The 23,698-nt window shown below is 38.0% G+C and overlaps 1 protein-coding gene across 4 annotated transcripts in view; it reads right to left on the bottom strand.

Moving 5' to 3' along the window:
• The window catches only part of FNBP1L (formin binding protein 1 like), a 134,499-nt gene that overhangs the window by 98,410 nt on the left and 12,391 nt on the right, over window positions 1-23,698 (bottom strand). The window lies entirely within an intron of this gene.

Raw genomic sequence — 23,698 nt, 5'->3', positions numbered from 1 at the left:
TTGAATCTCAACTAAAAACATGGAGGGACACCCAGAACAAAAGAGAGGGGAGTTTCAGTGGCTTCCTGGTTATGCACATCTTCCACTGCAGCATTTAGCTGGAGCATTTCTATGGTAACACAACATTAATAACATCATGCCCCAAAGGAAGTGATCAGAATTATAAAGTTTTTTCACAATTCTACTTTATTATTTGCTCTTGGCTAATTCGGGTACTTGAAATACAGTCTGGAAACTTTAATTATTATGTAGTAACTTGAAGGAATTTACTAAGTTGCTTCCTTAAATTAGGTGGTTTGAGATTTAAAAGACCCTAGGAGAACCAACTTATAGGGCCCCCAGGGTCACAAAGGGAAGTACAAGCCAATGCCCAGTGTGAGGGAACTTTACATGCATTACCTTATTTAATCTTCACCTAGAACCGTATTAGGTCAATGGTATTAGGTCAATGGTATTATCCTTATTTTATACAGAGAGGAATGGATTCTCAGAGGTTAAATGACTTGTGAAGGGTACAGAGTTGGGAGTCTTTCCACTTGACACTGCAGGAAAAAGACAAAAGCATTGTTAATGTGTCCAGGGTATTCGGACTCTAGCTAGTATGTGCATGGAGAAAGTGGCTACTAGAAGTTTATTCATTTCTCCTTGCTGAACTGTCCTGAATTTAGTAAAATCATGAACTGTGAAGAAATGCAGTACTTTGGTGGATGGGGGGCGGGGAGGCTGCAGAGTAGTAAAGATAATTAGAAGAGTTACAAATTTTAATGTATGATTTAACAATTGCCTTTTGGAAAGCAAACCTCAGGATGAGTTTGAATTATCAAGTATCTTTCCTATCAGTGTGGCTGTATGAATTAAAACCTGAGTCAAAATTAAACTTCCCATAAGAAGAAATACTATTTCTGGGATTTGGGGAAATGGCTATATAATATCAACACTCCCCGGTTATTTCTGAATGGCTTCATTCAGTGTAATGTTTGTGTCCCCAGGGCTTGTCAAGTACATTCTATATTATTCCTAAAATAAAGCTGAAAGATGCAATATAGTATCTAAATCTTAGCATGAATTTGGGTCCTAAACGTAATGCTTTAATTCTTGGTAATAGTTAAACTTACGCAAAGTATTGAGTCTCTCACTTTTCTATGACTATAGCTCACTGCATTTTTATGGCTTTTAAATTCAAGTTTTTACATTTTAAAATTACTAATATTTATTTGACTTACAGTCTAAAGATAATCATTGTTATTAATAAAAAAAATTACCTGTGCAGGAGGTTTTTTTAACAGGAGGTTCTCACAGTTGGGAGGGCTTGAATGCCCCTGCAGTAGAGACACTTTTAACAAGAGTCCAAATTATGTACAGTGCATGGTTCTGAGACTACCTGGGGTAGAAAGCAGAAACAGTGAACAGCCAAGTGAGATTGGTAAACTGGCCCTGGGAAAACTGCTAGTTTCATTACCTGACCTGGCATCAGGGTAGGCAAGAGGTTCCTAGATTTATGAATTTCATGAACCAATGGGGATTGACAGAAAATTGTCAACCTTGTGTTTGGTTTGACATCTTTAACTTAAAAATAAAATACATAGACTACTGCTTCTACTCACCATCATTTTATATATATATAAAAAATATAACTGCCCCAAGAGCAAATTTTTTTAGAGTAAGATAGTCTTTTGAATTAGTATGATTAGTGTTTTTTTATTAAAAAATTACTGTGTAGTACTTATTTTTATCATTTTATGCAATATTAGTGAAGCATTTGTTGTGGGACCAGCATCTGAGAATTAACAGTCCAAAGCAAAGACTCCCAAACATTGATCTGCAGATAAGAAGCACCTAGGGAGCTTTAAAAATGAACCCTGGGCCTCATCTCAGACCTACTGAATCAACCTCTGTGGTTAGGTACCCAGGAATTTTGAATGTACAGCTGGGTTTGGGGACATTGGTCCACCGTATATATAAACTTAAGTATGATTTAGGAAGTTCTTGGTAACAGTGATGTCCAATTTGGTCCATCTGGGCAACAAAAGTTCCAGGTAGAAATCCTTTTGGGAAATCAAGTGGAGTTGGGCTTGGGGTTGAGATATCTGTTTATTTGGCAGGTGTACTAAGGACAGTACATCTACCTCAATGGGTGAGGTGTACTAAAAGCAGTAGTATGCCAGGAGCTATACTGACAGAAACTAGGAAAGGGTAGCAGGGCCATAGCCCTCCCAGGGGGTTAAAATACTAAACACAGATAAGATAACCAGGAAGAAACAAAGGAGAAAACCTAGGTTTTTAACAAGGACCACAATGGCATACAGTGTTGTTAAGCATTACTATCCTAGCAAATCCCCAAAATGGAGAATGTGATTTATTTTAAGCCCTGTGATTCTAAAACTCTGTTAAGGATTAGCTAAGAAGGTACTTGGCACAGTGTTTGTGCATAGTAAATGCTCAATAAATAGATGTTGAATAAAGTCAATTTCTACTTTAAAGCATTTTTTTTAAACTATATTTTTCTTCCACACTTGGAAAAGATTTTGAGATTCTGGGAAATGTACACAATTAGAAATAGGATAGGGTAATAGATTTATATATGATTAAATCTACTTTAACTCATGTTTTCAGCACAAGAGCCTTTGCCTTGTTGAAAGAATCACTCAGAACAAAAGTAAGTAATACACAGCTCTCTCTGTTACTAAGAGTTATAAGTTATAGAAGAGAATAGTATGCTTTTTTTAAATACCAAATTATATGACTGTGGTAGACAATTAACACGGAGTTCTTACAGCAGATTTACTTTCCAAATACTTTTCTTCAAAACCGGTATCTACATTCACGTGCATTTTTCAGTTTACACCTGTTCAATTGGGGACATACAGTTGGCATATGAAGGTTAATCCAGGATTGAACATTTGCCACCAACAGTGTCTGGAGGAAACAGAACAGCAGAAAAGTCTAGAATTCAGATCCTAGGGCCAAGCCATCTGGGTTTGAATCCTAATCCCACCTCTTACTTGTTCTTGGACGTTGTTCAAACTACTTAGTCTCTCTCTTTTTTTTCATCTGTAAAGCAGGGGATAATAATGCCTATCTCATAGGGCTTTTACTAAAAGTAAATGAGTATGTTTAAAACACACATGGTTGAGTTTTCAATGTTAGTTTCTTTTACTAATTTGGAGCAATCAAGTACTGGCTGTAATTTTATAAAAACCTTTGCCTTTTTTTTTAACTGAGTATTTTTTAATTCTCATTAAGATATCACATATACAATGATATAACAACCAAGCATTCAATATAACAAAAATGCTGATCTTATTTTAAATAAACTTGAGAGACTTTTTTTTAAAGATGGCATGTGTCCCATGCCAATCAAATTCTTAGGGGTTGTCTGGTCGGGTAAGGCTAAAGTTATCCCAGAAGTAGTCATAGAAAAAGTCCAGGCCTCCCCTATCCCTACAACAGTGGCAGTATTACAAGAGTTTCTGGGTCTTTTAGGCTACTGAAGACTGTTTATCCCTCATTTGGCACAAATTCTGAAGCCCTTATACTATTTGTTATGAAAGGGCGTAAGGCAGGGCTGGGAAGAGACATGTGCGTCTGCCACTGCAAAACAGGCAGTCAAGGCCATGCAGGCCTTGAGTGTGATAGACCCATCAACGGTCCTGTGAGCAGGATATTCATGTAACCAATTGCTGGGGTTTCTGGTACCAGCTTGAACCTAATGGATTCTGGTAGCAACTCTGGAAAGGAGCAGAGGTACAGTACACCTTAACAAAGAAACAACTGGCTGCCATGCACGACACCTTACTGGCTATGAAGCATCACTGGAATGTCTCTGGTAAAGGTAATAACTACCTATCCCATTATGGAGTGGGTATAAGACTGGACCCAAAAGTCACAGAGTGGCATTGGATAGATGCCTACACTGGCCAAGTGGGGCGCACACCTACAGCACCATAGCGCCCTACCAGCCCCTTGAGTGAAGAACTCCAATGCTTACTGGGGCCAAGTGACATATACCAGTGAAAGGCAGGAAGAATTTCTTTTAGAGCCTTTAGTAGCAGAGCACCCTTATCAGGAGGGAAGAGGCTCTATACCCAAGATACATGGTGCACAGATGGCTCTAGCTGTGGGCAGCCCCTAAAATGGAGGGCCATAGCTTTCCATCCTAAGACTGAGACAATATGGATGCAAGATGGTGAGGGGAAGAGCAGCCAATGGGCTGAGTTGCAGGCAGTATGGCTCGTGATCACCCAGGAGCCTTTCCCCATAGTTGTCTGCACTGACAGCTGGGCCGTCTATCGGGGCTTGACTCTGTGACTACTGACATGGTACCATGTCAACTGGATGGTTGGTCCCGGCCCCTCTGGGGGCAAGAGTTGTGGCAAGACTTATGGGCCTGTGGTCAGACTAAAACAGTTACAGCATATCATGTGACAGGCCATTTGCCACTAGCATCTCCAGGAAACAGTGAAGCATAAGAATTGGCCCAGGTATGTTGGCTAGAAGGAAAGCCTGCCTCTGACATGGCCCAATGGTTACATCAACATTTGTTGCACGTGGGACAAAAGACCATGTGGGCTGTAGCCTGTCAATGGGGCCTGCCTTTTACCTTTGAAGAAGTCACCAGAGCATGCTGGGAGTGTACTGTATGCTCTAAAAGGGACTTACATCAAGTCCTGCAGCAACATAGGACAACAGTTAATAGGACGAGGACGATACCCCTCATTAGGTGGCAGACTATACTGGGCCTCTCCCCATGTCAGAAAGGTACCAATATGCCATGACTTATGTGGATATAGCTATTGGACTTCTGGTTGCTTTCCTGCACATTTAGCAGATGAGCAGACAACCAAAAGAGGCCTAGAGCATTTCTTTGCAGCCTATGACTGACCACAGGTAATTAAAAGTGATTAAGGCACCCATTTTACTGGATATGCACTACAATTTTACTGGGCACAACAATTAGGGATAAAGTGGAAGTTTCACGTACCATATAATCCTACCAGGGCAGCCATGATAGAGACATACAAAGCTTTGTTGAAATCTGGCCTGAAGTCAGACACCAACAGTCTACAGGGATGGTCACTCCATTTATGGACAATGCTACAGCGTTTGAATGAAAAGCCCTAGCAAGGCACATTGAGCCCTGGAGACATATCACACACACTGCTGCCTCCCTTATACAACTGCAAGTACAGACCAAGGAGGAATCACTGAAGCCAGAGTTTGGCCAGCAGAATAGTATCCTTCTACCAGCATCAACTGCACTAAACCCTGGTGACCCCATTCAGTGGACGTGGCCTTGGATGTTCCAGCACATGGACCAGTGATGGCTGGCCATCAGGGTGCCCTGGGGACAAGGCCTGGAGACTGGCTTCCTATGTATTCCTGGAATAACAGCAGAGTGGAGCCCAAAGATCACGGTAATGTACCCTTAATGGCTGGAAGGTAAGAGCATCTAATTGTTTTATCTTTATGGCCAGTGCATGCACCTCCAGTAGCACTATACACAGACCCCTCAGTAACCCCCACAGGGAAGAGGGGTGAAGGTCTGGTATATCAGACCCAGATGGAACCCCCTTTCTGCCACAGGCCTATCACAGGACCACTCTTTTGCATGCATCCTACCTAATAGACAAGATTTGCCTATGTTGGTGTCATTAAAACATGTCTTATCGCCCTTACGGTTAATCTCCTCTAAGATCTTTGTGGATTGGAGGACACACACCCTAGCAACAACTGTTTTCGCTACTCACTGGGTATGCATGGAGCACCTATCAGTACTGCTACTGGCCTCCCATAGAAAATGCAAATTGTGAACTGGGACTGGTTTGAATACAACTGGAATGACCACTTGGTGGCAACTGATCTCCTCAGGCTTAAGGACAACTATTATTTGTTATAATTTTTGTTGTTACAAGGTTCCAGCTTTCTCACACAAGAACCATCGCAGAAGATTGGTTTCTCCTGTGGAAAGTGTAAGTCATGAACTCATCTGAGTAGAACTGGTTTGAATACAGCTGGAATGACCACTCGGTGGCAATCAATCTCCTCAGGCTTGAGGATTATTATGATTTTTGTTGTTATCTGTATCATAATTTTTGTTGCTTATCTGTACGTTGTTATTATCCTCTGCTGCTGCTGTGGAATGTGTTTACAATGTTCCAGCTTTCTCGCACAGGGACCATCATGGAAGATCGAGGGCATGTAGATTGTGAGGCAAGAATCCTAGAGGGGTGGAGTGCAGGGAAAAATGAAAGTTCTTAGTTCCTATGGCCCTAAACTACCTGATGATGTAATTGGCCTACTGCTAGGCTGATGCTTCCACACCCACTGGCAATGAGCCATTACTGTAGAAGCTACTATGTAAAAAGGCCCACCCAGTGCTCCGCCAGGAGGCAGAGACAAGATGGATTGCAAACGCCCCTGAGGCAGACATGATTCCAGCACTGACCTGTCACCATGAGAATAAAGCTTGGTATAAATACTTTTACCCCTAATGTTCTGCTGCTGTTATTTAGTCTCACCAAATCCAGAGTGAACTTGCCTGGGGCAATCCCCCTCTCAGGCAAGAAAAGGGCCTTCAGGATTGCTCTTCCATCCTATTACATTTTTCTGGTCTGTTCACTTTCCTATGTGTCACAATGACTATTTACCACTTCTTTCTAATGAAACCTCCAGCACCACTTTTCTTTTCTCATTCTCAGCTGTTAATTTACATTTTATTTTCACTGGGAAAATTGAAACAATCTACAGAGAATTACCTCATCTTTGCCCCATTAATTATCAGCCTGTATTCTGCCTTCTTCTATGTTCCATTGGTCCCTGCTTCTAAGATCAACTCTTTCATTTGTGCACTAATCCCATGCCATTTCTTAAGTACATTGTTTCTGAAAACCTGTACCTTCTCCTGTGCTATCATTTTCCCTTTCCTCCAGATCTTTCTCATTTACAAACATATATCCTGTAACATCATCCACATTTTTTTTAAAAAGACAAAAACCAAGAAAATCCCTTCCTCCCAGCACCCCCCCTCCCCACAATTTCTCTGTTTCCTTTCTTAGAAAATTCCTCTGAAGAGTTGTTTGGGTACTTGCTATTTCTATTTCTCACACCTCTCACCTACATTTTTTCCCTCACCCCCAGATGCTGTAGTATTTTCTACAAACAAGGACATTCTCCTACATAACAAAAATATAACCAAAGAAATCAGGAAATTAGCACTGATAGAACACTACCATCTAATAATTTTCAGACCCCATTCAAGTTTTGTCAATTGGTCCAACAATGTCCTTCACAACAACAGGACCAGGTCTAGAATGGTACATTAATTATCATGTTTCTTTATTCTCCTTCAATCTGTAATTGTTCCTCAGTCTTCCCTTACCTTCCATTCAAAGATTTCAAGCCAGTTATTCTGTAAAATGACCATCAATCTGAGTTTGTCTGATCTTTTCCCATGATTCACACATTTTACATCTTTGGCAGGAAATGATGCAGTGTCCTCATTGCATACAATCAAGTGGCACGTGACTTCAATTAGTCCCATTACTGGTGATGCTAACTAATGCTTGATTAAGATGAGTAACTGCCAATCCTCTCCAGTGTAGTTACTTTTTCCTTTTGTGACTAATATAAAACTTTTCCTCATCAAACTTTCAATTTATTCATTTTTTACATCACTATGGACTCACAGGTTCCTGTTTTCTTCTGTGGATTATCATTCATAACCATCATCATTTATTTTGATGTTAAATTGTCCCACATTTGGCCAGTGGGAGTCCCTTTAAACTGGTGTCTCATTGTTCTTTGAGCACATCCTTACTTCTTGGCACAAGATTTCAGGCTAATCTTATACTTCCCCTGCCTCAGCCATGCAATCAGCTATTTATCCAAGGCATTCCCTTTAGTGGAGAAAGATATTCAGAGGCCAATATTTGGATACTAATTACATGCATTGCTATTGGTATATCACTACTCAAAGGCCCTCTCAATGAGCAGATCTAGTGTACACATACACAAAGATAGGTGGACAGACACATTTACCTCTTTATCTATATACATCAAAAACCATGAGTTCACACCAATATCTCCAATTCTAATTTAACAGCAACCACCAACACCCTTTCAATATTCGTAATTCTTGAAGTGAAAAACCTGGCTCCCTTTATCATTAACATATTCATTTATTCATTTGAACAATCCCCACATGTAACCAATCTCCCACTGCTGTGCTGCCACTCCCCTAGGGACCCTCCTAGCTATACTCAGCCTTCACACTACATGTTAAACCACCACTGCTGCCCCCTAAACTGACCCTGCATTCAACTGATGCCTGTGCTCACCCATCCACATGGATTCTCTACCTCATTCCACCTGGGCTCCACTACCCTGAGCCTGGCTGCTCTCCTGAATAGATGCCCTCATCATTCCACTTGGGCTCCAATATACTGCAATGGGTTATAACTGCTACTCTCCTGACCCTCCCACATGATCATCTGCTCATGCTCTGACACCCCACATTGACAACACCATCCCTCATGTACAGGTTGTCCCCCACCCAGCTCAGGCTCTGACAACATTACAAGTCACCCTCCTGCACAGAAGCCCTCCTCAAGACTCAGGTTCTGATACTCTGCTCCAGATCACTGCAACTTCCAACCCTGTGAGGAAACCAACTGTGTCAGCTTCATCTGAATTGCTCAAAAGGCACAATGTAAAAATCTTGACATTCACCTTATATTCTGTTTTATAATCCCCAATTATCATTTCCCCACTTTCCCTAACTGGATTCTTAATTCATATAGTTTGCTTATTCTAGAACCAAAGTGAATTTGCTATGTTCAAGACATTTTTAAAAATGAAGTTCCTCACAAACAACTAGGAAGTCTATGTCTATCAATGGTACTTAGAATTACAGAAAGGATTAGAATTGATTAAAGAAAAGGTAGTGTATTAAAAACAGATGTTAATGTCTTTTAGCTTTCTAGGATAAAAATGCCTTAACCACAAAATGCATCAATGTGTGCTGTGTGTGTGTGTGTGTGTGTGTGTGTGTGTGTGTGTGTGTGTGTAGGATATGGTTAGAATAGGATGCCTCAAAGAGAAATACTGATTTCTCAAATTATGCCAAAGTATTTCTTCTTTGCCCATCTGCCATTATTGTTACTGGTCAGGTAGGCTGTGATTCTCAATTTTACAGTGAGTGATCTCTTCTTTTAAATTCACGTATACTTGGAGCGTTTTTCTTGTGCTCTAATACCAGGTTGAGAAGCAATAACTTCACACTATAATTTATTTTTGTGAAAGAGTATTTAAAGGTCTATAAAGGGGAAAAAATAATGAGAATGTTTAAAATTTTGATCTGGGCAATGGTTACCTGAGTGATATACACATGTTAAAATTCATCAAGATGTACATCAAGATTGGTGTATTTAACTGTGTGTACCTCAATATAAAAAAAAGGTCTAATAAGAACTAGAAGACCTTTATAGCATCAAATGCACTGAGAAGTTTGTACCATGAGCACATAGTTTAATATCTTTTTCTATCATGTATTTAACATAAAAATCTTGCTTGGTAGTTAACAAATAAATCTGAATGGGTTTATATTTGCCCCACAGTTGTTACTTCAACAGATAATTCAGCAGTTGTTACTTACGAATACTGTTAGTGAGAAAGCATATTTGCCATATTTATAAGTGTGTTTCAGACTCACTCACTCATTTCTTTCTTTTTAATTTATTTATCCCCAGAGGATACACTTGCTCATGTAATTGTAAACCATCTACTACTTTGAATCTTCCACTCTAATCTACTTCCTTGGAATACTGCAGTAGCCTCGTAACTGGTCTATGTCCTTTCTAGCTGTGTTCTGATCAGTTTTTCACAATGTGGCTAGAGTGACCTTATCAAAATGCAAAAGTTAAAAGGCTAGGCAATACAGTACAATCGTTAAGAGCACTGATCATGGAGCCAGGCTGCCTGAGTTCAAATCTAGGCTCTGTCATTTATTAGCTGTGTCACTTGAACAAACCATTTAACCTCTGCCTCAGTCTCCTCTGTGAAATAGAGGTGTCAATATGTGTATCTAAAATGGCTGCAAGGATTAAATGAACTAACAAAGTTAAGTGCTCTGTGAACAGTAGTCTACCTCATCAACATCAACCAACACATCTTTATCTATATTTGTATTGTTCCATCTGTAACTGGCAGATGTTTTGTTTTCCTCATTTGGGAAAGGGCTACTCACAGTGTATTTTTGAGGGCCTTTGCATATGCTATACCGTCTAACTAAACTCACCCTTCTGCATTCTCACACACACCTGTTACCTATTAGCTCCTAAACATTTTTCAGATCTCTGTCAACATCTTTCCCACAGAGAAACCCTCCCTGAACCTAGTGTGGGTTAAGTTTTTATGTCAGTATCATCTTACAGAATTTTTTTTTTCTTCATAGTATTTACTCCTTTGTGCAACTATTATAATAGCTCTCCTTTCTACCATGCCCATTTTTTTTTTGCTCATTGTATCCGTAGTGCTTAGCTCAACACTCAAATCATTTGAATTCAATGAATAACTGTCACCTATGCTAGGCATTGTGTAGGGTTTCGTATCATCTCACTTAATCTCACCTGATGGTAGTTATAATTACTCCTATTTTACAAATGTGAAAAGTAAGGCTCAGGGTTTAAGAGCTAGTAGATGACATGGGACTAGGTGAGAGAGAAAAAGAATTGAAAGTAAATCCTGCACTTGAAATTTATAATCTACCAAGGGCTGAATAAATGCTTTAAATGAACACAGGATAAGTGATGTGTTATTTGTGCACTAGTATTGAATGCGGGTGACCTGATATGTCTTGTGATGTCTTAATATTCTAACAAAATTAAATAAGAGAAAGAAATTAAAGGTATAAACATTGCAAAAGGAAAGGCAGAGTATTACTACTTGAAGATCTGTTATCTATAATACCTGGAAAACTCAAGAAAATGACTGAGAAACTATTACAAAAAATTTAAGAGAATTCAGTAGGGTAGCAAGGTACAAAATTAATATGGAGAAATAAGTCACTTTAATATATATGACTACCAGTTAGAATTTCTAATTTAGCTATTATATTTCACAACTCTGTAAATGAAAATAAGGAACAAGCAGCATAACTTTCTTTTTAATAAGTGTAATAAATCAAATAGCTATTAATGCTTGTTATTTCACAAGTATTCTTTTTTTTTATTTCACAAGTATTCTTAAATGCAGTTTCTTATGTATAGCAGGGTTTATCCTTTAAAAGTGATGCTGAATTTACTTTAATGCCCACCACTTATTTAACATTTATACTTAAGCAAAATATTTCTTCAAATGTGATGATGGCTCAGAGTATCTCTTTAATACACAAAATATTGTATTTTAGATTATGGATATTTTTTCAGACTAGGAGAATCTTGAATCTTTAGGGTTTCAAAGAGTTAGGTTTTACTTCTATCATTCCTAACTGCAGCTCAATATATTTTGTACATCTTACAGTGTTTTTGGTTTCATGTATCACAGTTTTAGACATTGAGAAAAATTTTAAAGATCCAAAATGGCCTTGATTCTAGTCCGCCACTGGAAATAGCTCAGCTTTAGAATGCAGTCACTATTCTAGGCCTCAGAAGGGACACAATGCTACTGTTATCACTACTCTTAACTTTATTTCTCCAGTCTCCCTGATACCTATTTCCTATGAGAAAAGCATTCAAGAAGTGAAGCTAGGAGTGGGAATAAAAAATCCTGTGGACAGGAGCATAAGAAGCAAGATATAGTTAGCTGGGAAAAAATCCCCAATATCTTCCTACTACCTTAGAATAAGGTCCAAAATCTTTAAGAATATTCTACAAGACCCTGCCCATTGTCCTTCTAGCTTCATCTCATACCTCTCACCCCAAGCCCAGGCATACTGGCTTTAGCCTCTCAGTAACTCTAAGAAATGTCTGAGACAGTGACTGTAATGGGGTATGTGGTGGGGACTTGATGATGGGGTGAGTCTAGTAACCATAATGTTGCTCATGTAATTGTAGATTGATGATACCAAAAATTTAAAAAAAAAAATGTCTGACAGAATCAGCTGGTTAAGATTTTTTAAGAACATATTCCCTAACCACAACCCAGACCTAGTAAATCAGAATCTCTGGAAAAAGGAACTAGGAATCTTTTTTTTATTAAAGAATCAGGATGTAAAGAACCTTCCACAGAGAAGCCTTCTCTGACTCCTTAGACTAGGTACTACATCTATTATACATTTGCACAGCACCCTATATACTTAGCACTCATCACTTATAATCTGCTCAATACCTATCTGCCCAGCTAGACAGTATGCTCCTTACTGTTTCCCCCTCCAGAATCACTCTCCACCTTTCATTAATACTTCTCTAGACCCAGAAGATTACCTCGATGGTTTCCATTGCCCTCTAACTTCTACTTGGGTTGTCAATGGGAGGCACAAGCAAGACGAAAGTGACATCATGATTTTTATTCCTCCAGCTCTCTGCCTGACAGATTCTGTCTCTGTCTCTGTCTCTGTCTCTCTCTCTCCTGAAGGCCACAGAACCTAACAGGCAGCCCTATCTTAAAGCTCCTGCTTATGGGTCTGGTAACTATTCTTTCTCCTTGCCCATTAAAAGCTAAGTATTAATAGCAACCGACTGCTGCTAGCTCCAGGATAATGTACTATCCACTTTGGTTCCACTGACTAGGCCCATATCTTTATAAATAGTATCTTTATTAAATTCTTCTCATTTAGCCCTTTGGGTATAGTATTTTCTACCAGGACCCTAATACAATGTCCACTCAAAGACATGCTAAGCTAAAGACAAGACATTCCAATCAATGAATGTCACAATTTCTACAAGGCAGTGCTAGACACAGTAGTTCCTACAAAGTGAGTTATCCACAAATGTTTGTTAAATATATGAATGACACCAATGAAGGGTTCAGACATTGTTGGTTAAATAAGCTCCATTAGGGGCACTAAAAAAAAGTTTTGAAGTCACAGAAACCTGGATTCAAGTTCAGCTCTGCATGACAAAGGTCAACCTTTCTTTCTATAAAACAGAAATCCCAGCACTTACATAGAGTTGGAATGAAAATAAAAGAACATCTGAAAGAGTGTCTGGCATGCAGACATGACCCAAATTCTAAGTTCCTCCCTTACCCAAATTCAGCTCTTTCAAAAAGACATTTGGCCAGAATTTATAAAGTGGCTCAAAATTATTTGTTAATTTACTTCTTAACGCTTTCCTTTAGAATGATTTATAAAGATAACACAGCAAGATAAAATAACTTTAAAAGAAATGAGAAAAGTGAAAAAGGACATTAAGATACCAAGCATAAATTTGTAAACAAAAATGCAGACAAAAAATCCTACACACTCTAACAATGAACCAGAAACCTGACTGTAAGTATTCCAGCAGCAAGTTCAAAATGGGAAATGATAATAGTCATAGGGAACAGTTTCTATACAATAAAAATGCCTAAGAGAAATTTCTCTCATGAGTCTCTTAGAGAACACACTGTAATGAAGTAGGCAATATTCTAAACAAATTCCTTATGGTAAACTGAAAAATTGTTAGCACTTTCAAAAAATAATCTCTCAGCATATACAATGATGGCTGGCTTCTCAACAAAAGCAATTCGATAAAAGGTAGTATAGCATTCATGGTAAAGAATGAAAGCTCTAAAGACAGAAATACCTGAATTTATTATCCTAGTTGCACTTAACTAAGGCACAAGGCATTTAACCTCTCTGAGCCCCAAAAAGTAAGTTACACTGCCTCAAATATATGTGTTCAATAATCATTCTATTATTCCTAGTAGTATTACCACTATTCAATGGTTGTGGAAAGAGAATATAATATAGTCCAAGTAAAAGGAGTTTTCTAATGTCCTGGCTTAACAAATATATAGATTTTACAGTACCTAAAACAATAGTTCTCAAACCTTCGTCTTACCAAAATCATCTGGGGTGTTTTTCAAAATACAAATTCCTGGGCATCATTCCCAGAAATTCTTATTCAGGAGGTTAGAATAAGGCTTGGGAGTTTGTTTTGTTGTTACTGCCTTTAAATTCCCAAGATGATTCTAATGCTCATCCAGATTTGGGAACTACTAATTAATAGCAATGTTTCTCAGCAAGGGATAAGAACCACAATCACCAATGAAGTCTTACTAAACTCCAGATGGCTGACTACTCAACACCCCCAGAACTTAATGGATTAGAATCTCTAAGCCAAACTGGCCAAACCAAAAGCTGACTGAAGTAAAGAGAGTTGCTATTCAATTAAAGGGTATAAAATCCACAAAATAAATCTATAACCTCTGGACCATCAGAAGTTGAATGTTAGAATTGATCAACATTTTACCTAACCAAGAAACAATCAGGTAGATTAAAAAACAACAACTAGGTTCTCAACCTAGATAATATAGTCAAAATACTAAATAACAGAAAACAAAACCGTGACTTCAGTTAACATAACTAATATTCTATCTACAATATAAATGAGTAAATAAGTATCACTGCAGCATCTGTTATCTTCATCACTAAAAACAAATAGTCACTATTCTTCTTAGAATGGACCTGAACAACCAAAATATCTGTTACAGGCATTAACTAAATACTGCAATAAAACTCAGAATTCAAAAGATCATGTATGAATTATGCAGAAGGTTTTCATTATTTAAATACTACCTAGACCCCACCTCTCCTGGACTTTTTATAGCTGAAATTACTGAGATCTAACATAAAAAGGCTTTGCACCTGAACAACAAGGGTTGCCCTCAGAGCTAAGGGGAGCAAGCCAAGTGGAGTACCAGTTAGCTGAAATTTCTCAATGAAACTAAAAGATAGTATAGCTAACATTTACACCTGGGTTTTAAGTTTCTCTAATTAAACACCAAAAATAAACTTATCTCAGTTTGAAACAGCGGCTGACAAGTTCAAGGAGAATTATCAAATATAAATACAGTATCTTCTTAGCATCACAATTTCTCCTTTTCTCAATAGAGTACCACTGCCATCAGTGCTGATTTTTATTTATATTTTACTAATACATACTACCACAGCAAACTAAGGTGAACAATATTTAAAAGTTAACAGACATTTCTCCAAAGACACACAAATGCACATGTTTAGTATCACTTGTCATAAAGTAAACGCAAACCAAAACCACAATGAGGTACCACTTTATACCCACTATTAAGGCTATAATAAAAAAGTCAGGCAATACCAAGTTTTGGCAAGGATGTGAAGGAATCTGAACCCTCATATATTGCTTGTGGGAATGTAAAAGTTCAAGAGTTCCTTCTACTCAATTTGGCTATTAAAACCTAAAACTGCTTTTTTAAAAAATCTATTTTTTAAAAAATCAGTGAAAATAATGCCTCACACCAAGATAGAATGGCTAATACCAACAAGAAATAACAAGATGGCGAGAATGTACAGAAGAGGGACCCCTCCTACACTGCTGGTAGGGTTGCAAATTGGTACAGCCACTATGGAGGGTTCTCAAAAACTAAACAAAGAAACACCACAGGACCCAGTAATTCTACATCTGGGAATTTACCCAAAGAAAATAAATAAACTAATTTGAAAAGATATATGCACTGCTATGTTTATCACAGCATTATTTACAATAGCCAAGACAGGGAAGCAACCCAAATGTCCATCAACAGATGAATGGATTACATATATATGTAGTACATATAAACCATGGAGTATTACTCAGCCATAAAAAAGAATGGAATCCTGCCATTTGCAACAACATGGATGGACCTAGGAAGGTATTATGGTTAAGTGAAATAAGCCAGAGAAAAACAAATACCGTATGATTTCACTTACATGTGCAATCTAAAGAAAAAACAAACAGAAACAGATTCACAGGCACAGAGAACAGACTGGTGGTTAACACAGGGAAGATAAATGAAAAATTAGTGAAAATATTTGATACCTTGATATGGATTATGATTATGAGTTGCATTCAAATGTCAAAAATTCATCAAGCTATACACTCAGAATTGTGCACATTTTTTGTACGTATCTTAATATAAAAATTTTTTTAGTAAAAAGAAAACAAAAAATGTTTTAATTGGTGGTTGGATTAGGGAGAGATGAATAGATTAGCACACGGAATTTTTTTTGGAGTAGGGGGGAGTTTCTTATTACTATAGTGAAATACACATAACACAAAATTTACCATCTTAATCATTTTTCAATGTTCAATTCACTGTTATTAAATACACTCATATTGTTGGGCAAACATCATCCACCCAGAATTCTTTTCATCTTCAAAGCTGAAACTCAACACCCATTAAACAATAACTCATTCTCCCAATCCCCTGACTCAAGCAACCACCATTTTACATTCTTACATCTGTCTATCTGAATTTGACTACTCTAGGTACCTCACATTAAGTGGAATCATACAGTATTTGTCTTTTTGTGACTGGCTTATTTCACTTAGCATAATGTCCTCAAAGTTTATCCATGTTTTGCAGCATACATCAGCACTTACTTCCTTTTTAAGGCTTAATAATATTCCACTGTATCTATACATAGTTTTGCTTACCAGCTAATCTGCTGATGAGTATCTGGTTGCTTCTACCTTCTGACTAGTGTGAATAACGCTATAAAAACAGGTGAACAAATATCTCTCAAGACCCTACTTTTAATTCTTTGGGTATATACACAGAAACGGAACTTCTGGATTACATGTTAAATCTACAGTTAATTTTTAAGGAGCTGCAATACTGTTTTTCACAGTGGCTAAATCATTTTACATTCCCACCAACAGTGCACAAGGGTTCTAATTTCTTCACATCCTCACCAACACTCAACATTTTCTGTTGTCTTGATAGCAGTCATCCTAATAAGTGTGAGATAGGCCACAGGGGATTTTTAAGAGTTGAAACTGTTCTATTATTTTCTTGGAATGGTGGATACAGTACATTATAGCTTTGTCAAAGCCTACAAAACTTCAAAGCCCAAAGAATGAACTTTAATGTTTTCAATTTTTTAAAAATCACTGAGCAAGTTAGAGGATCCCAGGAAAGATCATAGACTGTGATAAGAAAATCTAACTGTATTACAAATGTATGAAACAAGGTCCCTGAAAGGGATGGGGATATTATACTAACCTAGGTAACACTGTAAATGAAATCTGTATGACTAAAGGGAAAAGGAATTGTACATAAGTACCGGACTCTAGTTGATAAAGTTGTTCCCCAGAGGGCTACAGGTTAGCAATTCTGATACTACTATACTACATATATACTAAAAAGGAACAATCAAGCAAATGGATGTCAGCCAAAGGGAGTTGCTAGAATAAGGATTTAAAGATAAGTAAGAGGAAGAGGCTACAAGGATACATGTGGTAATGGATTAGAGATGGAGACATCAGTAAAGAACTCATATTTAATTTAATGTAGATACAGGTGGTTATATATAGAAATATTTATAGATATGTGTATATACACAGATTAGTATACACACATATATTTCTGTTATCAGCTGAGAGGGACTATAAGAATGAAATCCCAAGAACAGTGAGCATACCTACCACCCATATCTTGGTTTCTAATACCATTCCTCCAATAAAAAGATCCAGAGCTTTTTGGAGAAATGACTAATTCTAGGACTGGGACAAGAAATATTCAAGTTGAGCCTGGACCATCTTGTGGTCTCAGAAAGTAAGGAAGTGCTTTAAAAAAATTTTTTATTGATGGAGATGTGTTACAGGTACACAGGAGCCAACTGAAAGAGCTCCCTATGGCCAAAGCTGGAACAAAAAACAAATGAAGCAGTACTGGATTATAAACTAAAGTATGAAATAAATATCCTTGAATCCATACTGATAAAAATAAATGATTGAATAAATTAATTAATGGGGGAGAAAAGACAAATCTCCCACTTAGAAGAATTCCAAATTTATGTAGATACTTCACCAAACAAGAGGGAAGTATAACTCCTTTCACTAAGTGTGGGCTCCACAAAGTGACTTCCTTCCAAGAATACAGATTGGGAAGAGTGGGAAAATATAACTTTAGAGTGGAGAAACCTGACAAACACTACTTCCGCCAGATGGCCAATATCAACAGTGATAAATCCTACTAATAATAGTACCTTTGAAATGATGTGTTGAAAATGGCACATGATCATCCTCCCAAAAACCCATAACCCCAGTCTGGTCATAAGAAAAACATCAGACAAACGCCAATAGAGGAGCAACCTACACTCTGAACTCTCAGAACCTTCCAAAACAAGGAAAGTCTGAAAAAATGGCAAAGAAGAAGTGCCTTAAGGAGGTAAGAAAATGTAATGTGGAACAGAAAAAGACATTAGGTAAAAACTAAGGAAATTTCAATAAACTATGGGCTTTAGTTAATAATAATCCATCAATAATGGCTCATTAAAGGGAAAAACAAACAAACAATGACTAATAACTCCAGGCTAATGGCCTCTTACTCTCTGGAGACAATTTTATAGCTTGGTATTAAATCCAGGTGACTGAGAGACTATAGGAGATTTTTAATGTTTTCAACATCCAGGAAAACTTTCTAATTATAAACTTCTGGACTTCAATTTAAGGACCCTTTCCTCAGTCCCTTCACTCAGTCTAGGGTCAGGTCAACTTCACCATGCTCTGCACATCAATTCTGGACATTTGCTCATTCATCTGTTCTGAAAGGTGATGTCAGCATAGCATGGTGTGGCAATCAAGACGTAATCCACAGATGATAGCTAAAACACATTAAGCCCTTCACCACCAGGCCTCTTAAAATGATGGGAGCTGTATTAGACCCCAAAAGACCTCATCTGTAAAATATACACTGTCATTTATAATACTGCCTTTTTTTAACTCCCATGCTATTATTCAAGTAACTGTACTATATAGGTATCTGGATAGATAGGTAGATATGGCCTCTACAAAGCCATCATTAACTCCTTGGGGACAGAGACCATAAAGTGTTTGTTTTGTGGCATCTTATATCTATTCCCCTTCTTTCTAATAAAACCCTAATTTTGTTCAGAAGGAAATATGCCCAGCTTTTGTTTAAGGAGACTTTTTTGTGGGGTTTCTAGAAAAGTTTTTGCCTTCCTAATAAAGAGGCAGACATAGCTGATGTTCCTCTTTTCTTTTTTCTTTCTTTTTTTTGCCTTCAAAACAAACATGATAGTTAGAGCTGCAACCACCACCCTGTAACCAAAACAGTTAGTACAACAGTTGTACAGATGCCGACCTTGACAGTGTTAAGTTCATGAACCATGCCAGTGACTGCCTACTTCCAAATTCTTATTTAAGACAAACTATTAATAAAGGACATATATGACAAACCCACAGCTAACATCATACTCAATGGCAAAAAGCTCAAAACTTTTCCTCTAAGATCAGGAACAAGACAAGTATGTCCACTCTCAAAACTTTGATTCAACATACTACTGGAGGTCCTAGCCACAGCAATCAGACAGCACAAAGAGATAAAAGGCATCCAAATTGGCTAAGGAAGAAGTTTAAACTATCACTGTTTGCAGATGACATGATACTATACATAGAAAACCCTAAAGACTCTACCAAAAAACTATCAAAACTAATTTGAATTCAGCGAAGCTGCAGGACACAAAAGAAATACACAGAAATCTGTTGCATTCCTATATACTAACAAACTAACAGAAAGAGAAATCAGTACAATTCCATTTACAACTGCATCAAACAAACAAACAAAAATACCTAGGAATAAACCTAACCAAGAAGGTGAAAGACCTATACTTTGAAAACTGTAAGACACTCATGAGAGAAATTAAAGAAGACACTAATAAATGTCAATCTAACCCATGCTCATAGATAGGAAGAATTCATATTGTCAAAGCGACTATCCTACCCAAAGCAATTTACAGATTCAATGCAATCCCTATCAAAATACCAACAGCATTTTTCAATGAATTACAATAATCCTAAAATTCATATAGAAACACAAAAACCCCAAATAGCCAAAGCAATCCTGAGAAACAACAAAGTTAGGGGTATTATACTCCCGAACTTCAAGCTATACTACAAAGCTACAGTAAGCAAAACAGTGTGGTACTGGCACAAGAAGAGACCCACAGATCAACTGAACAGAAAAGAGAGCTCAGATGTAAACCCACGAATATATGGTCAATTAATATTTGATAAAGGAGCCTTGGATATACAATGGGGAAAAGATTGTCTCTTCAATAAATGATGTTGGGAAAACTGGACAGATGCATGCAAGAGAATGAAACTGGATTATTGTTTAACTCCATACACAAAAGCAAACCTGAAATGGATTAAAGACCTAAAAGTAGGACACGAAACCATAAAAATTCTAGAAGAATATGTATGCAAAAATATGTTGAATATATGCATAAGCAATTTTTCCTGGATACATCTCCTCAGGCAATGGAATCAAAACAAAAAATGAACAAGTAGGACTACATCAAACTAAGAAGCTTCTGTACAGCAAAGGACACCTTCAGCAGAACAAAAAGGCAACTTATATTATGGGAGGATATACTTGCAAACTATTTATCCAATACAGGGTTAACATCCAAAATATATAAAGAACTCATACACCTCAACACCCAAAAACAAGTAACCTTATTTTAAAAAATGGGTGGAGGACCTGAACAGGCATTTTTCCAAAGAAGAAATATAGATGGCCAACAGGTACATGAAAAGATGCTCCACACAGCTGATAATAAGGAAAATGCAAATCAAAACCACACTGAGATATCACCTCTCACCAGTCAGAATGGCCACTATCCAAAAGATAAGAAATAACAATTGTTGGCAAAGATGTGGAGAAAAGTGAACCCTCCTACACTATTGGTGGGAATGTCAATTGGTGCAGCCATATACAAAGCAGTATGTAGCTTCCTCAGAAAACTAAGAATACAAAAATACCATCTGATCCAGTAATTCCACTTCTAGGAATTTATCTGAAGAAAATAAAATCCATGATTCAAAAAGATATATGCGAAGGGATTAAAGATGGCAGTGTGAGAGGTGAGACAGAGGCTTCTTCCTAAAACTGGATACAATTAGAAAATTCAATTCGTGCAACTAATCCTGAGAGAGCAACAGGAAAGAGGACGGCGTCGGACTGCACACACCTGGAGAAAAGAGCAAGCCTCACCGAATGGGATAACGTACCAGAGATGTGGCTCCTTGGGACCTGAGCTCTTCCCCCACCCCAGCTCACTGGCAGAAGGAAGAGAAACGGAGCAGGGAGGGAGTGGAAGGCTTGGGACTGCTGAATACCTAGCGCCAGATATCTGCGCTGGGAACACAAACCTACATTTCATGGTGCTTTCATGAGACTCGCATGACTACTGGGTTGGAAAGTTAATACAGGCAGAGTTCCTGGGGAGACTGGGATTCTGGCCACTTGTGGAAAGCAGGGATCCATATCCGGCTGCTCTGGGACAAGAACTTATACCTGTGTGCCCAGCCCACTGGCTCAGGCAGTGGAGACAGGCACAGCAGCCGGGAGGCGGGGAACAGCTCTTTCCTCCCTCCAGGCACCAGTACTGCTCCCCTGCGACCTCTGACATTGCTTCAGGGGCTGAGTAGCTCCAGAATAGAGCTTCTGGACACTAGAGGGCGCCATATACAAACAAGAAACGCCAAAGGAACCTTGTCCAGAGTAAAATTATTAATACAACTCCTGACAAAGATTTAAATGATACGGGCTCGTGACTCTTCCTGAAAGGGAGTTCAAAATAAAAATCATCAACATTCTAATGGAGGTACGGAAAGACATCCAAGAACTCAGGAATGAATTCAGATAGGAGATCCAGTCGTTGAAGAGCACAATGGAGGGCATTAAAAGCAGGTGAGATACAGTGGAGGAGACAATAAATGAAATAGAAACTAGAGAAGAGGAATACAAAGAAGCTGAGGCACAGAGAGAAAAAAGGATCTCTAAAAATGAAAGAATATTGAGAGAACTGTGTGACCAATCCAAGCAGAATAATATTCACACTATAGGGATACCAGAAGAAGAAGAGAGAGAGAAAGGGATAGAAAGTGTCTTTGAGGAGGTAGTTGCTGAAAACTTCCCCAATCTGGGGAAGGACATAGTCTCTCAGGCCATGGAGATCCACAGATCTCCCAACACAAGGGACCCAAGGAAGACAACACCAAGACACATAGTAATTAAAATGGGAAAGATCAAGGATAAGGACAGACTGTTAAAAGCAGCCAGAGACAGAAATAAGATCACATACAAAGGAAAGCCCATCAGGCTAACATCAGACTTGTCAGCAGAAACCTTACAGGTCAGAAGGCAGTGGCATGATGTATTTAATGCCATGAAGCACAAGGGCCTGGAACCAAGATTACTTTATCCGGCAAGATTATCATTTAAATTTGAAGGAGGGATTGAACAATTTCCAGAGTAGCAAAAACTGAGAGAATTTACCTCCCACAAACCATCTCTGCAGTCTATTTTGGAGGGAATGTTATAGATGGAAGTGTTCCTAAGGTTGAATAGCTGTCACCAGGGATAATAAAAACACAGTAAAAAAAAAGTAGAACAGCTAATTACGAAGCAAATGCAAAATTAACTATCCCCAAAGTCAATCAATGGATAGACAAAAAGTACAGAATTTCACACCTAATATATAAAGAATGAAGGAGGAAGAAAAAGAAGGAGAAATAGAAAAGAACCTTTAGATTGTGTTTGTAACAGCATAATAAATGAGTTAAGTTAGACTCTTAGATAGTAAGGAAAGTAACCTGGAACCTTTGGTAACCACAAATCTAAAGTCTGAAATGGCAATAAGTACATACCTATCGATAATCACCCTAAATGCAATTGGACTGAATGCACCAATCAAAAGACATAGAGTCACTGAATGGATAAAAAAACATGACCCATCTATATGCTGCTTACAAGAGACTCACCTCAAACCCAAAGACATGCACAGACTTAAAAGTCAAGGGATGGAAAAAGATATTTCATGCAAACAATAGCAAGAAAAAAGCAGGTGTTACAGTACTAGTATCAGACAAAATAGACTTCAAAACAAAGAAAGTAACAAGAGATAAAGAAGGACATTACATAATGATAAAGGGCTCAGTCCAACAAGAGGATATAACCATTATAAATATATATGCACCCAACACAGGAGCACCAGCATATGTGAAACAAACACTAACAGAACTAAAGGAGGAAATAGAATGCAATGCATTCATTTTAGGAGACTTCAACACACCATTCGCTCCAAAGGACAGATCCACCAGACTGAAAATAAGTAAGGACACAGAGGCACTGAACAACACACTAGAACAGATGGATCTAATAGGCATCTATAGAACTCTACACCCAAAAGCAACAGGATACACATTCTTCTCAAGTGCACATGGAACATTCTCCAGGATAGACCACATACTAGGCCACAAAAAGATCTTCAGTAAATTCAAAAAGATTGAAATTCTACCAACCAACTTTTCAGACCACAAAGGTATAAAACTAGAAATAAATTGTACAAAGAAAGCAAAAAGGCTCACAAATACATGGAGGCTTAGCAACACGCTTCTAAATAGTCAATGGATCAACGACCAAATTAAAATGGAGATCCAGCAATATATGGAAATAAATGACAGCAACACAAAGCCCCAAGTTCTGTGGGACGCAGCAAAAGCAGTCTTAA

The sequence above is a fragment of the Manis pentadactyla genome, chromosome 4, assembly GCF_030020395.1.
Source record: "Manis pentadactyla isolate mManPen7 chromosome 4, mManPen7.hap1, whole genome shotgun sequence".
NCBI lineage: Eukaryota > Metazoa > Chordata > Mammalia > Pholidota > Manidae > Manis > Manis pentadactyla.
The sequence above is the reverse complement of the archived record's forward strand: the minus strand, read 5'-3'. Positions and strand labels throughout refer to the sequence as shown.